Below are 16,985 nucleotides of genomic sequence, written 5' to 3'. Positions count from 1 at the left end.
CTCTGTGTTCATGTCTCTCCTCATGCCAATTATGTTAGAAACCTGGGTGTGGGACCCAGGCATCAGTATTGACTGGTGACTCCTATGTGCAGCCAAGTTTGAAAACCAAAGATCTTCATCCATCATCAAACATGGGCCTGTAGTAGAGATTTTTTTTTTAATTGGGGTAAAATTCACATAACATAAAATTAACTATTTTAAAGTGTACAATACAGTGGCATTTACTACGTTCACAGTGTTGTGCAACTACCACCTCTATCTAGCTCATCTTCATCACCTCAAAAGGAAACCCTGTACACATTAAGCAGTTATTCTCCCCAGCCCCTGGCAAGTGCTAGTCTGCTGTTTCTACCCATGCCATGTCCTTTGCTTGGAGGGGGCTTCTGCTCATGTTTGCCTGGTGATTTCGAAGACTAGCCAAGGTGCCCAATCTTCAAAGTGGAATGAACCACTCCGTCATCCAATTTCCCATGAAACCTTGTGCACACGTCCTGCTATTTATCCTATTTACCGTATTTACCAGGGCTTCTTCGTGGGTTTGTCTTCTCACATTCACACTGGAAATTCCCTTACAGAAGAGTCAGATCTGCACCAGAAATAGTAACAGGGGCACCACTAAATAAAATATTTACCAGCCCCCCAAAAAATCTGTTTCTGTGGATTTACCTAATCTGGATATTTCATGTAGATGGAACCATATGATAAGTGACCTTTTGTTTTTGGCTTCTTTCACTTAGCATAGGTTTATTATGTTGTAGCATGTATCAGAACTTCATTCCTTCTTATAGCTGAATAATATTCCATTGGGTAGATAGACCACATTTTGTTTATCCATTCATCAGTTGAAGGATATTTGGGTTGTTTCTACCTTTTGGCTATTGTGAATAATGCTGCTATGAACATTCATGCACAAGTTTTTATTTGAGTATCTGTTTTTGATTCTTTGGGGGTATATATCTAACAGTGGGATTCCTGGGTCATATGGTAAGTCTATTTTTAGCTTTCTGATGATCCACTAAACTGTCTTCCACAGCAGCTGCTCTATTTTATATTCCTACCAACAACGTATGAGTGTTCCGATTATTCCACATCCTCATCAACACTTGTTATTTTTCATTTTTCTTTTTATTATTACAGCCATTCTAGTAGGTGTGGAGTGTTATCTCATTGTGGCTTTAATTTTCATTTCCCTAATGACTAATGATGTTGAGCAACTTTTCATGTGCTTGTTGACCATTTGTATATCTTTGGAGAAAGGTCTATTCAAGACCCAGATATTTCATAATCCCCAATCCTCACAACTGAAAGAAAAGGATTGTGCATGTTTTTATAGATGAAGAAACTGAGACTAAGAGAGGTTAGGTTGCCCCAGATCCAACTGGTGATGGAAAACGAGGTCTGCCTGACCCTGAAATTCACACCACACACATGCCCCAGACATCCAAGTGTGCAGATGCTAGAGCCAAATGAGAATTACAGTCAAAGAGCTGCAGGGTGTGGAGGAGGGGTGAGTACAAAATGCCGGAGCCCCCAAGGAGGTCTTCAGGTGGGAAGTGGGGAGGGGATTCCACACGGGTTTGCAGTGACAGAGAAAGACACAGAGCATAAGGGGCAGGGCACATTGAAGGGAACCCCTTTGGCCAGGTCTGTGTCTGCAGCAGAGAAAGACATAGTTGGTGTGTTCAGCTGGGGGCTACTTGAGTTTCATGCTCTGGGCTCCCTTGTGTCCCAGGAAGTCTCCAAGTTTGGCCACACTCTGCTCCCGCTATAGATTCTGGGATGGACCCAGATAGACACAGCCTCACCCAGGGTCACACAAATGGAAGCAGTAAGTCAGAGCCCTGAGCCACTGCAGCTGCAGGAAGCCTGGAGGTGTGAGCCGTCATTTCTGTTAAACTTCCAGCTTCATCAGAAACCAGTGCCAGAAAATGGCTTTGCAGCCGTGTGTGTGTGTGTGTGTGTGTGTGTGTGTGTGTGTGTACATGGACTCCAACGTGGGCCCTTTAAGAATCTAACCTCTACCTCTAAGAGGTGCAAAGTGAGATTGGGATGGGTGGGTCATGAGGTGTGAGGAGTTCTGATGATCTGAGGCTGAGGAAAAATAAGGACCAGAGCTGCCCTCAGGCCCTGGCAGGCAGCCTTCAACTCTGGAAATGATGCTGAAATATTTAAGCCTCTCTCTCCTGGGGCTTCCTGTTTCCTATTTGGTCTCTCGTTTCCAGGCAACACGTGAATACCCCCAAACTCCTGAAACGTTCAGGTCTCCAAGTGTCCCTGTTACTCTGAGTCTCACATCTGTAATGAGTTTCCGATCTGCGGGATCTCCCAGGGCAGCCCATCCATCCTGCTCTCTCCAGAGGACAACAGCAACCGAAGGTGCCTTGTGGTTTGAGGGGGGTGTGTGTGTGTGAGTGCGCACGTGTGTGTTTTCCCCCTTTGTAAGTGCCTCCAGTTTAATAAATCCTCCTGCAAAGTTAGTTTGGCTGGATCTGGTGTGAGGGTGAGGCAGGAGATTTAGGGTTTGATTTAGTAAAGAATCAAGTCTGGGCAGGAGCCCAGCAGCGTAGAGGGAAGGTGAGGGAATAAACCCTCTCCACCGGCTGCTGCGCTGTTGGCTGAGTTTCTCTCTCTCACGAAGGGGCACAGAGGCTGCTTCTGCTTTTGGTGACTGGCGGGCTTCAGGGGACTTGAGAAGCCCTTTCTTAGATGCATGGAGACCTGCTTTCTGAGTGCAGAGGGCCTGGTTGGGTTGTAGTATAAAGAGGGGGGAGGGCAGAAGTTTGGGGAATTGCCATCAGTTTTTGTTTTTAGCACACTAATACAGGATACATGGTTTTCACAGTTAAATAGTACTTCAAGGCTTGTAATAAAAAACAAGGGTCCTCCACCACTCCTATCCCCCTTTGAGCCCCAACCCCAGGGGAAGCCACCTTTATTTCCTGTAGCTATTTTTTAAAATTTACCTACATCTTTAAAAGGTTATTTCTTTATTTTTCATTTTAGACATCCTTTATTGACTTCTACCACAAAAGATAAGAATTTATCTCTCTTACACGCCCCCCTGCCCAAACACACACGTACACACACTTCTACTCTCCCACCTCACGGTAAGTTGTATGGCAGTATTTAAAAATCAATATTCAGGGGGCTTCCCTGGCGGCGCAGTGGTTGAGAGTCTGCCTGCCAGTGCAGGGGACACGGGTTCGAGCCCTGGTCTGGGAAGATCCCACATGCCGCGGAGCAACTGGGCCTGTGAGCCACAATTACTGAGCCTGCGCGTCTGGAGCCTGTGCTCCGCAACAAGAGAGGCCGCAATAATGAGAGGCCCGCGCACCGCGATGAAGAGTGGACCCCACTTGCCACAACTAGAGAAAGCCCTCGCACAGAAACGAAGACCCAACACAGCCATAAATAAATTTAAAAAATTAAACTTTAAAAAAAAAAAAATCAATATTCAGTATTTGTATTATTACTAAGTAAATACTGTTCCCAGCTGAGGTTCCTGGCTCCAGATTATACTTTCTTTCCTGTGCAGCTTCCTCACCTCTGCCCCACCGGTACGTTCAGAACTGCCTTTTTTGTTTGCTTTCTTCTCTAGGTACCTATCATTAATTTTTCTCCATAAACCCCTCTCTCTCTATGTGATCTGACACCCAGGTAGTGGGCCACGTTTGTTTTTCCTCTGAGACACCCCGTCCCCCAGCTCCCAGCCTCGGCTCTGACCTGGGCCTGAGGGAGTTCAGGGCTGCCATCCAGGACTTGTCTTCAACCTTATCCTGGAGATTCCCCTCACCTCCCTTTGGAGTTCTCTTTCTTGGTTTACTCCCTCATTTTGCTGGAGCTCCTGCTCCAGTAGCTTCCTGAGACAAATGTGCATGGGAGGTACATTGTTTTAAAGCCTACAGGTTTAAAATGCCTTTAGTCTGTCCTCCCAAGATTAAGAGTTTGGCTGGAAATAGAAGCTGAAACTGGAAGGCATTTCTCCCATTATTTTGAAGGGATCATTTCCTTGTCTTCTGGTTCCCAGCGCTGCTGGTGAGAATCCTCATCCCTTTCTCACTATTGATCTTTGCCTGTGACTTTATTCCTTGACTCCACAAGCTGATAGCATCATCTCTTTATTCTGGATGTTCTGACAATTCAAGATTAAGTACCTTGGGTTGGCTCTATTTTCATTCTTCTTGCTGGTGCCCTGTGGGACCTTTCAGACTGGTGATTTATGGCCTCAAGCTGCTGAAAATATTTCTTGTATTAGTTTATTGATAATGTCCTCCTCAATTTCCCCTGGTCTCTTCCACTGAAACTTCTCTAGTATATGATATTTGACCACCTTATTTTCCATCTCTCTTTTTGTTCTACTTTCTGAGAGATTTCCACGAATTTACATTCCACCCCTCCTACTGAATTTATTTTGACTATCATATTTCCAAGAACTATTTTTTGTTCTCTGGGTGTATATGTTATCCTCTTTTTTACGGCTCCTGATCTTTCTGAGGATCATTATAATTGCTTAAGTTTTCTTCTGTACCTTACATTATCTTTGTTTCCTGAATTTCTTTTTTTTTTTTTAATTTATTTATTTATTTAATTTTTGGCTGCATTGGGTCTTTGCTGCGCGTGGGCTTTCTTTAGTTGCAGTGAGCGGGGGCTACTCTTCGTTACGGTGTGCGGGCTTCTCATTGCCGTGGCTTCTCTTGTTGCGGGGCACCGGCTCTAGGTGCGCGGGCTTCAGTAGTTGTGGCATGCGGGCTCAGTAGTTGTGGCTCACGGGCTCTAGAGTGCAGGCTCAATAGTTGTGGCGCACAGGCTTAATTGCTCCGGGCATGTGGGATCTTCCCGGGCCAGGGCTCAAACCTGTGTCCCCTACCTTGGCAGGCGGATTCTTAACCACTGCGCCACCAGGGAAGCCCCTGAATTTCTTTTTGATTTCTGTTTATTTATTTTTTTTGCTTGTTTTGTCTCCGTCTTTAACATTGGGGGTTGTCTGGTATGGATAAAAATTACATAAGCCAAAAAAGCAAAACACAAATAAGCCTCCCTTTAGAAATAAAATATAATAAAATATATATATAAGCTCCCTTCTTAAGGAAAAGAAATTAGGGTTTTTTTCAATAAAATGCTTTGCCAGGTAAACTCACTAGGGTAAAATTAAAAATCCCAAATCAGATTGCATTTTGCTGTACACTGTATTTTATGTTCTTAAAAACTCCTGACACCAAAGGAATAAAAAATAAGAAACTTTATTTGCATTAAAACTTGTTTTTAATATAAGAAACACATAGAAAACACCTCCTGTTCTTGAATTAGTCATCAGATTTGTGAAACCTTATTTAGATAATTATGTTAATCGTAAATTTACGACTATGTGAATAATATTAATGGTTTGAAGTTCACGTAAGCCTTTTTTCATAAAAAGCATGGTTTTCAAAACTCAGTGTAAACTCCTAGCAGATCAGGATAATTCTACTTGTTCTCTTACTTCTGCAGTAGAGTGGTAGTTGTTTTAAATATTTACAGGCATACCTCGCTTTATGGCGCTTTGCAAATATTGAGGTTTTTACAAATTGAAGGTTTGTGGCAACTCTGCATTGTCAGGTGATGGTTAGCATTTTTCAGTGATAAAGTATTCTTTAATTAAGGGGTGTACATTATTTTTTTAGACATAATGCTATTGCACACTTAATAGATTGCAGTGTAGTATTAACATAACTAATACATGCACTGGGAAACAACAAAATTCTTGTTACTTGCTTTATTTGCTTTATCGTGGTGGTCTGGAAACGAACCTGCAATATCTCCAAGCTATGCCTGGATAGTGTTTTCTGAACATTTTCCCTAAAACTTGAATACAAGGCCAAGTTTGTGTTTGTTGGTTTACTAATGATTTTCTCCCACTCTGGTGACCCTGGGCTGTCTGGGGGTGATTGAGTGGGCCTCTCTGAGTGTTGGACCAGGCATAGGGCCCGCTGGAGCTCTCTACAGAGTGACCAGGCTGAGACCTGCTTATTTTGTTGGGAGGACCCAAATTTCAGAAGCTGTAGGTCTTTTCTCTCAAGCTGGTCCGTTTTTCCAGAGAAGAGACCTCCAGTTGCCAACCTGGAAGCACCTACAATTGCCGGGCTGCTCAGATCAGAGTGGAAAAGGGCCCCTGGGGCCTCAGAGGATAGTGTGAGGCCTTGCACTCAATTGCCTTGACTTCAGTAGGTGCCTTCCTCCCAGTCCGCTGGGCCTTGTGACCTGGAAGGTTGTCTGTCTGATCTATTTCTGCAGTGAATAAACTTCCCATCTCCCACAAGGGTGACGACAGGAGAGGTGGGTTCCGACTCTCCCTGTGTGCTCTGCCCCATTTCGTCCCCCAACTTCTGAGGAAGCTGGCACCTACTGCAGCCTCCTTGGCCCAGACAGGCCAGTTCCACTTATTCTGTCTTTTAAACAGTTGTTGACATCTCTTATCTTTGTCTCTGGGAGTTTACCCCTTTTGTATTTCTTTTTTTTTTTTTTTTTTTTGGCCATGCCGTGTCCCATGCGGGATCTTAGTTCCCCGACCAGGGATTGAACCCGTGCCCCCTGCAGTGGAAGCGCGGAGTCTTAACCACTGGACCTCCAGGGAAGTCCCAGTGTTTTTTTTTTTTTTTTTTTTTTTTTTTTTTAAAAAGAATCATCTATAATTCAACCACTTTTTGAATATATCACACTTAATAGTTTGGTGAATATATTTCCAGGCCATCCCTTTTTTTAGTATTCATATGTGCAGGTTTTTTAAAAAAACAATTATGTGATATAATATAATCTGCTTTTAGTTCCGAATATACAGTACAGTTTTTCCTGTTAATATTCTAAAATATAAAATGTAGTCACAATAGCTGCATAGTATTTCTTTTTTTTTTTTTTTTTTTTTAAACATCTTTATTGAAGTATAATTGCTTTACAATGGTGTGCTAGCTTCTGCTTTACAACAAAGTGAATCAGTTACACATATACATATGTTGCCATATCTCTTCCCTCTTGCATCTCCCTCCCTCCCACCCTCCCTATCCCACCCCTCTAGGTGGTCACAAAGCACCGAGCTGATCTCCCTGTGCTATGCGACTGCTTCCCACTAGTTATCTATTTTACATTTGGTAGTGTATATATGTCCATGACACTCTCTCACCCTGTCACATCTCACCCCTCCCCCTCCCCATATCCTCAAGTCCATTCTCTAGTAGGTCTGTGTCTTTATTCCCATCTTGCCACTAGGTTCTTCATGACCTCTTTTTTTTTTTTTTTTTTTTTTTTCCCTTAGATTCCATATATATGTGTTAGCATACTGTATTTGTTTTTCTCTTTCTGACTTACTTCACTCTGTATGACAGACTCTAACTCCATCCACCTCATTACAAACACCTCCATTTCATTTCTTTTTATGGCTGAGTAATATTCCATTGTATATATGTGCCACATCTTCTTTATCCATTCATCCGATGATGGACACCTAGGTTGCTTCCATGTCCTGGCTATTGTAAACAGAGCTGCAATGAATATTTTGGTACATGACTCTTTCTGAATTATGGTTTTCTCAGGGTATATGCCCAGTAGTGGGATTGCTGGGTCATATGGTAGTTCTATTTTTAGTTTTTTAAGGAACCTCCATACTGTTCTCCATAGTGGCTGTATCAATTTACATTCCCACCAACAGTGCAAGAGTGTTCCCTTTTCTCCACATCCTCTCCAGCATTTATTGTTTCTAGATTTTTTGATGATGGCCATTCTGACCGGTGTGAGATGATACCTCATTGTAGTTTTGATTTGCATTTCTCTAATGATTAATGATGTTGAGCATTCTTTCATGTGTCTGTTGGCAATCTGTATCTCTTCTTTGGAGAAATGTCTATTTAGGTCTTCTGCCCATTTTTGGATTGGGTTGTTTGTTTTTTTGTTATTGAGCTGCATGAGCTGCTTGTAAATCTTAGAGATTAATCCTTTGTCCGTTGCTTCATTTGCAAATATTTTCTCCCATTCTGAGGGTTGTCTTTTGGTCTTGTTTATGGTTTCCTTTGCTGTGCAAAAGCTTTTAAGTTTCATTAGGTCCCATTTGTTTATTTGTGTTTTTATTTCCATTTCTCTAGCCCAGTGTTTTTTAATGAAACTTCTTCTTAAATGGAGTTTGGGGAGGGAGGAGAGATATACATATGTTTTCAATCCATCTTGTTTAACCCAAAGTTCTCATTTTTCTTCTGTGATGACCAGATATTGTGCCTATCAGGCTCCAGCTCCTTCACAAATGCCTTCCCAACTACTCATTTATTTGCTTATCTATTCATTTATTTAACCAGTATTTTTTCAGTACCCCAGCCTCAGAGCCTGGTGGAACACTCATGTAAACAGACAGAGGCCAGCGTGATAAGGCTTGTACTTGACAGATACGGGACTCAAATCTGGGTTATCGAATCAGACCCAGAGCCCTTTCCTCATGAGAATTCAAGTTAAAGAATCATATACAGTGGGCCCTCTGTACCCACATGTTCCACATCTGTGGATTCAACCAACCGTGGATAAAAATATTTTTAAAAAATTTCCAGGAAGTTCCAAAAAGCAAAGCTTGAATTTGCAGTGTGCTGGCAACTATCTCCATAGCCTTTACATTGTATTTACAATGAATTTACTTAGCATTTACACTGCATTAGGTATGTTAAGTAATCTAGAGATTATTTAAAGTATATAGGAGGAGTTTATACGCAAATACAACACCACTTTATATAAGGGACTTGATCGGGAGATTTTGAGATCCTGGGGGTCTTGGAACCAATCCCTGATGGATACCGAGGGACAAGGGGCGATCGTACTGCCTTCCAAATCCCTGACCTGGGCAGCACAAAAGAAAGTTACTTCCCTTGGGAGAAGGTGAGTGCTCCCCTCTGCAGGGCTGGAGGCCGTGGGGAGTCTGGGGGGTCATGGGTAAGGAAACAGTGGGTGTAGGCTTGTCTGTCATGGGTGCTCTCCCAGGGCAAGGTCATTGGACAACCCCCCATATCCCTTGCGATTCTCAATTCCTTACTTCAGTGCAACCCACCGACCCAAACACGAATTATGTGCCCTGGGCTGAGATTTCCACCTGGATGTTTATCAGGAGACAATGAGGTGACCCTAACAGCTCCCCCAGCCAGTGTCCTAGTCCATAAAACTTGATTCATTCAGTCCCCTAACTCAAAATTGGATCCTCACGGAGGCTGGAATAGTGTTTCCAAATTCTTGACAGGTATTTAACTTCAGGATTCAGGAACAAGAAGTTAAATTCCTGGGAATTCTTGGAAATTTTCCAAAGCATAAGTTATTCTTAAAACACTTTCAACATTCTTGATACTCTTTACTCATTATTATGTATATCTAAAAATTTTTGTTTAATATATAAGAAATATTAACTTTAGTAGTATTCACAAAGAATCACGGCCTATAGTGACTATTCAAACGTGGGAAGACAACGTGTGTTGTTGGGTTGTGTTATCTTTGGATAATGTAACATTCAGATCTTCTAGCAAAGTAAACAGTGCTACACAGAATTGTGTTAAAATTGCCAATTTAGGGACTTATTTTTGCTTTCAAAGCTTGTTATTTCTTGGAACACCACTCATAGGATTTGAAAAAAGTATACAAAGTATATAACCGTATTAATATTTATGTTGTTTGCAGTAGTAACTCAAGCACCAAACAGGGCCACAAGCACACACTCATAATATCATAACAGCTTTAAGCAAGACCGATTATATGGTGACCACATCTCTGCTCCCATCACTGTTCCCAAAAATGTCGACCTTAACCCTCAACTCGGAGTTATCAGCACTTTCTGCTTCTGATTTCACTAGATGTCAGTGGAATCCTTCAAACCTGTCATGTCTCTGTGTTGACTGTTAAGCTTTGATTCTCACAGGAGAATTATAATACTTTTCCCTGTTTCCCAGTTTGATTTTTGTCAGGATTCAGGATTTGGAAAAGCATACTAATTTTCCAAGAAATGTCTGCATATAAACACTAGGCTGCAGTTGGTCTTTGCCTGATTTCTAAAGGAAGAACCTTGTTAAACAAAATAGTGTTGTAGATGAGAAGGTGGGCAAAGGGAAGGAAGGCAGCTGGTTTGGCCCCGGTTACCTGATTGCTGCATTTTATGGGCTGTCCCCTGGCCCTCATTACACCCACGGCCACTCAGGCACAAAACAGCCTTTATTATGCCCTCAGGGGCCTCCTGGGAGCACTCAGATCCCCCAACCCCATTCTGCTCTTCAAATTCAACATTCATTTAGCACCAACTACATACCAAGAAGCATGCTAGGCGCAGGGGACATGTAGATAAGTAAGACACAGCCTTTGCCATCAGGAGATTTGGTCTCATCCAAGGACAACTCAGGGTAGGGTCTGGTGGGGCCATGGGGGGAAATGGCAATGACCCCAGCATCAGCCACCAGTTGCCCCAGCCTCTATCTCATCTTGTCAACCTAGAGCTTCAACCCTCACTCCAGGGAGAAAAGCCTGTGGAGATCCCAGATATGTTTTCCTCAGAAATATGATTACTCACTTCAGCCCTCTGGTCACAGCTAAAGGTGCACCATCAATACAATCAAAGGTGTGCCTTTGTCTCTCTGGGACACCCAAGTGGACAGAAGATGAAGGCAAGTTAGAAGGATTTGTTTTATTTCCTATGTCTGTTGTCTCTACTTGTCAAATCAGTGGAAAGCTTAGAAGGGCTGTATGTTTACTGGAAGGAAGGGCAAGGTCCTAGAGAGGCTGGGGACCCAGATCTGCTCTGGCTTCCATCTGGGAGGAGAAGAAATTCCTCCACCAGAAGGAACACAAGTTGGGCGGTGGAGAGCAAAGAAGGCAAACCAATTCCTGGAAGAGGGAAGAAGCGGGGAGAGAGTGATGGTTTCCAGGCAAGGGTGGATATAGCATGAACCTAGTGAAGCACAAGCTTCAGGACCCCTCACTGGGACCTGGGAGAGGCCCTTAGCAGTTGCTTAAAATGTGTAAAATTTGGATGAATGAGATATATTAACCATTATCAATTAAGACTATCATCTTAGGGCTTCCCTGGTGGCGCAGTGGTTAAGAATCTGCCTGCCAATGCAGGGGACAAGGGTTTGAGCCCTGGTCCGGGAAGATCCCACATGCCACGGAGCAACTAAGCCCATGCGCCACAACTACTGAGCCTGCGCTCTAGAGCCCGTGAGCCATAACTACTGAGCCCATGTGCCACAACTACTGAAGCCCGGGCGCCTAGAGCCCATGCTCCGCAACAAGAGACGCCACCGCAATGAGAAGCCCGCGCACCGCAACAAAGAGTAGCCCCTGCTCGCCGCAACCAGAGAAAGTCCACACAGCAACGAAGACCCAACACAGCCAAAAAAATAAAAATAAAAAAAAAAAGACTATCATCTTAGATGATTGATATATGTATACATTGGGAATAGATTCCCCCTTTGACTTAATTAAAATATCCATCACCTAAAAAAAAAAAAAAAAAGGCTATAGTCTTTTCCCAATTTGACATCTCTTGGTCACCCTTCCTTTCATGGTGGACTGTGTTTGGAACGGCTATGGGCATTTTTAGTATCTGGCTAAGGGGAGATTGAGCCCAGAGTGCACTTATATATGTGATTTGCAGTGACTTCCTAGTATAGTTAAATAATTTCTAGCACCCTTTCCCCAGTGTAGGAATGGCTCCTAGCAATGTTCCTCATGTCCACTCACGACTCATGACCAAAGGCCATGTTGCAATATGAATGTGACCTGCGGCACCTAGTACCGGAAGTAGGTGGGAAATGTGAGAGAAACAAGGTTCAGAATGTACAGAGTCAGAAGCCAGTTTGTGGAAAATTCCTCCAGTCATCATAAATGTGAAAGACAGAGTTTGGTTCTCAGCGATGTCCAGTCAAAGTTTTCTTCTGCCAGGAGGTTCTCTCTTGTCAAGAATATACTTAATAATGTAGCATATTACAATTATAAGCACACCACATGTTTTCTCTCTTTGTTGGGATTGACAAAATAGAATGTATAAATTCCTGAGTTTGTAAGCATAAACCTGTAGCAATATTACCTAAAATTTTGATCAACCATAGTAAAGATTGAATTATCTTCCTATTCTTCCTATAGAAAATATTACAAAATTGTTGGCAAATGAAGTGGTTATCAAAGAGTATGCAGCCAAAAACACCTGGAAAAATACTGTAGAGGTGTAGTGGACAGTTAACAAAAAGGTTATTTTTCTGGGTTTTGTGATATTTGCGATATTTGTCAGCTTTTTAAAATTTGTAATTTGACGTCACCTATTGTCTCATTCTAAGGAAATATTTATTTCTAAGTAAATATTTATTTCTCATTCTAAGTAAAAATCTCATTCTAAGTAAATACTTATAAAATTGTATTTACAAATACAATTTTGTATTTGTAATTTTGTATTATTTTTCTTAAAGAGATACCCAAATGGTAAAAGCTTCAGACCCACAAAGCCTAGATCTGGGCCTGGGCCTAGGTTTGGGACCAGTCTCGGTCCTCAGATTCCCCTGGGGTCCGCAGCCCACTCCTCCTCCAAAGTCTCCATCCTGGCCTCATCTGTCAGGCCGTGGGAGCCATCAACAACTTGAAGCCGAGGAACACATCACCCCTCTGGGAAGTGGGAGGGTCTGCCAGCCAGTGAGACATGCCTTTGCTGAATTAGGCCTCTGGGGACTTTCCTTCAGAAAGCCCTGTCGGCAGGGTGGTTGGCCATTGTGTCAGCACACAGCACACACCGCACTCTACAAGTGAGCCCCCCAGGCCTCATGGCCTGGCCTGAGACCCCAACAACCAGAACTACCTGAGACTAGGTGTCCTGTAGCTGTTAAAAACAGGACCAGCAGAGGTGGGCTGCAGCTGATTGGAACCCGCAGATGTTCCTGAGGGGCATGACACTCCATCTTCCTAAACTTGCATAATTCAGGCTTTTCGCCTGTTTTTGCACACCTTCATGCTCACCCCACATCGGCCCAAGTGAGTGCCTACTGTTTTGTTTGTTTATTTATTTATTTGGTTGCTCCGGGTCTTAGTTGCGGCCGGCGGGCTCCTTAGTTGCAGCTTGTGGGCTCCTTAGTTACGGCTCGCCAGCTCCTTAGTTGTGGCATGTGAACTCTTAGTTGCGGCATGCATGTGGGATCTAGTTCCCTGACCAGGGATGGAACCCGGGCCTTCTGCATTGCGAGCGCGTTGTCTTACCCACTGCGCCACCGGGGAAGTCCCGAGTGCCTACTGTTTTTAAATAGTCAGAGAGCATGGAGCCAGCCTGTGCAGGGCATCTGGGCAGGGTCCTGTGGCTCCTCTCAGTGAAACAACGTGACTGTGCAAATAACCTGCTGCTCTTCTTCCTCACCCGGACTACTGGGTCCCTCTGACCACATTGCTCCAAGCCTTAAGGAAGTTTTTTGTAGGGTTAGCCAGAACTCTCTGCCGAGAGATGCTACAGAGAGCTGTGGGGTCCAGGGCAGTCCCCATCCAACTGTGCCAACCCAAGCATGAAAGGACACTGACCCCGTGTGGCCACTGGTGGAGGTGCAGCACCAGGAGAGAAAGGAAAGGGAGTCAGGCACCCACTGGTGTGGTCCCTTGGCCCTTTGACCTCAGGCAAATGACCCCTTCAGGCCCTCCCTGATCAGCTAAGCTTGGTCCCTACTCACAGCACATGACCTTTGGGCAGGGGGGATCCGGCCCCCTCAGGGCCTGCTAACTGTTCTCCTCTGGTGACATGTCCCCATCAGGAACTCACCTCCGTGCTGTTATTGGGCAGTAGCTTCACCGGCCATTTGACCTCAACGTGGGCAGGAGAGGTGCCACTGAGGGGGTGGCCCTGGGCTCAAAGAACAGGAAGGATTCTGACAGACTGAGGGGAGGAGAGTTCTGTTCCTCACTTATCCTCAGGTCCCCAAAGTACAGAGCACGATGTCCCAAACATAGTGGCTTACTTGATAGTGAGGAATAAGCAGATGCCCGCACACCTGCGCTCCAGGTGAGAGAATTGGCCTGAGCCCAGGCAGGCAGGCAGGCAGGTGTGGGAACAGGCAGGGAGGGCTGGCCAGGGGTGCTGCCTCTCGAGAAGCAAAGGTTCCAGGATAGGTGGAGCTCTGAATGGACTTCTCTAGAAGCTGAGTCTCCAGCCCCAATTCTGTGGTCTTTCCCTGACCACAGGGCTTTCTGGAAGGGAAGGAGCCGAATGCTGCAGTCTGGGCTAGAGGCGGGGTGGGTGTAGAGCCAGGCAGTTGTAGCATTTCTGTGGCTATTTGAATTCCAGACGTATCAAAATCAGGCTCTATTTCTAAGCATTCACTCTTCTTTGATGCTGCGATCAAGGTCCCGTAAAAAGAAAGTGCCATGCTTGGGACAGATGAGGAAAGAGAGGCTCAGACAAGTCAAGTAGCTTTGTCTCAAGCCACAGCTATTCCGTTTGTAAGAAGCCAGGTTGGGGTTTGAATAATACAATGAAAATACAACACAGGCAAGGCTGTTGGGCTCCAGAGTCCCTGTCCAGCCCCTTCACCCTGTAGCTTCGAAGGGAACAAAAGCCTGACGAATTTCCGGGCCTCCCACCTCCTCCACCTCAATCCACTCTCCCCATTGAAGCAGAGTTGCCGCCTAAAAGGCAAATCTGACCACATCACTCCCTGCTCAACCCTGTCAACAGCTCTCCTCTGGTGTCAGGGCAAATGCAAGACCTTGCCTTGGCTTTAGGGGCCTTCCCGACCTTGCCCCTTTTGCTCCAACCTCAATGCCGTTCTAATTTCTAGCTGCACTGATCCTTAGACAGTCCCCTAACCCACTACCTCTCAGACCTGATGTGCAAATGAATTTCCTGGGGACTTTGATAAAAACTCAGGTTCTGATTCCCTAGACCTGGGGTGGGGCTCTGGATTCTAGAGTTCTAACAAGCTCCCAGATAATGCCAATTCTGCTGGTCCATAGACCACAGGTGAGTGACAAAGTGCTAAACACGTCATATTCCCCTCACCTTTGACCTCTGCACAAACTCTTCCTTCGGTCTGAAACGTTTGCCCCTTCCTGCCCTCCTCTTCCTGCCCTGTCACTTTTACCCACGTGGCTGCCAATCCTACTCCTCCAGACCTCAGATTAGATGCCACTGCCTCCAGGGAGCCTTCCTGTTCCCTTTGAGACTGGTTAGGGCATGCCTCATCGGTTAGAGCTGCAAACAGAAAATCAAATGGGAGAAACGATATAATATCTGGGGTTGGTTTTTAAAATACTCAAGAAAAAATGTGGGATCAGGAGATAGATGAAATAAGAATGGCAGGATATTGATAACTGTTGAAGCTGGATGATGGATGCTACATGAGGGTTCATTGTGCTCGCAACATTTGTACGTGTTTGGAAGTTTCCAAAAGAAAAAGGTTAAAAAACCAAAGCCTGGGTTAGGATCCTCTCCCATGTGCCTCTTCCTGTCCCGGCCTGTCCCCAACCCCACTGTAGCGCTGACTCTACTGTACTGTGAGTTGTGAATTTTTTTAAGGGCTGAGATTGTACTGTGTTTGGTTCACTTTTGTACCCTGGCCTCTAGCACACTCATTGGCACAGAGTAAATTCTCAACATATTATTATTGAATGATTGAATGAAAATCCTGCCAGATTGTGTTAGTTGACAGAAAAGAAACAAATTGTTGAAAATATATGTTGAAACAAAACAACGCATATTGTTTGGCCTTATGTAGAGCTGTGCTGTGTCTGCTCCTGGAATCCTCTGAAGGCCACTGTGTCTTGGGAGAATCAATTTAAATGGCAAAGAAGAAAGAAAATTCAGACCCTGGACCTCTTCAGTGTATAAGGGAGAAGAGTGAAAACGTATGTGATTCAAAGCTGTTGGAACATAAATAGTATAGATTCATTCATTCAGTTACTAAATATCAGATCAGTGTCTGAACATAAGGTTTGTCTGCCATGTTAGAGACACCTCTTCTCCAAAGTAGCTACTTGCATGAGCTTATATGAATAGAAGTTCTAAAAAAACAAAATTCAACTGAGTAAATATTAAAGATCTTATTGGCGTTATTCAATGATTTATGAATCAGATAGCATCCAATCTAGCAGATAGAAAGGAACTCCAAGGAGTTTACCAAATAAAAGAGTTTTATAGGGAAAAGAGATCAGGAACAAGGAAGTTATACTAGGCAGAAAACAGTGGGTTTGTTATTGCAAAGTTACTTTCCTTTAGTGGATGGCAGGGCCTATCAGGCAGATTACCTAACTAATGCTGATTAGGCAATTCCTGCTTGACTGGTTTAAGATTCCATTTCCGGGAGAGCCAAAAGCACAATTAAGTCTCAGGTTGGTGACATGGGCTTAGCATAAGCAACTCCATTTTGGGTCTGTTGTCTTGTTTTTAACAGAAGCTTGTGTTTGTTGGCCAAATGAAGGAGACAGAGTGTTTTGTTTTGGACAGGAGAACCTAAAAAGAAGGAGGAGAGAATGAGGCAGAGGTGGGATGATGAGATCTCTGGGTCCCATCCTAGTTGAACTAAAGGACTAAGTTAGGGCCAGAGGTTAGAGAGCAGTCTTTGTAGGACCCTAGGCATCAACACAGCCAATGAACCACTTCCCCACTCCATTTCCCACCCCCATTTGCTCGGACCCAGTGCTGCTTTAACACTCTGATGTCGCATGGTGGCCATGAGCAATGGGGGACGGGAGAAGAGAGCGTCATCTCGGTTTTCTGACTTGGAGAATGGAGGGAACGGTGATGCCCTTCAAAGGCATGAGAAATACAGTGGGAAGAGCAAGCTTGAAGGAAACATGATGAATTCACACATGGAAACTGTTCACTGGAGGATCCCCCTTAAAGTGTGAGAGATCGGCTTATGAAAACCAAAAGAGGGTGTCACCCAGTTCCCCCAACAGGGAACGGGATTCCAGGACTCATTACCCTAAGAGGCAGGATCAGAGGCTGGAACTACAGCCAGAATCACAAAAGGCAGGTGGGT

This window comes from Eubalaena glacialis, chromosome 3, assembly GCF_028564815.1.
Source record: "Eubalaena glacialis isolate mEubGla1 chromosome 3, mEubGla1.1.hap2.+ XY, whole genome shotgun sequence".
Lineage (NCBI taxonomy): Eukaryota > Metazoa > Chordata > Mammalia > Artiodactyla > Balaenidae > Eubalaena > Eubalaena glacialis.
Note: the sequence above shows the minus strand (reverse complement) of the source record.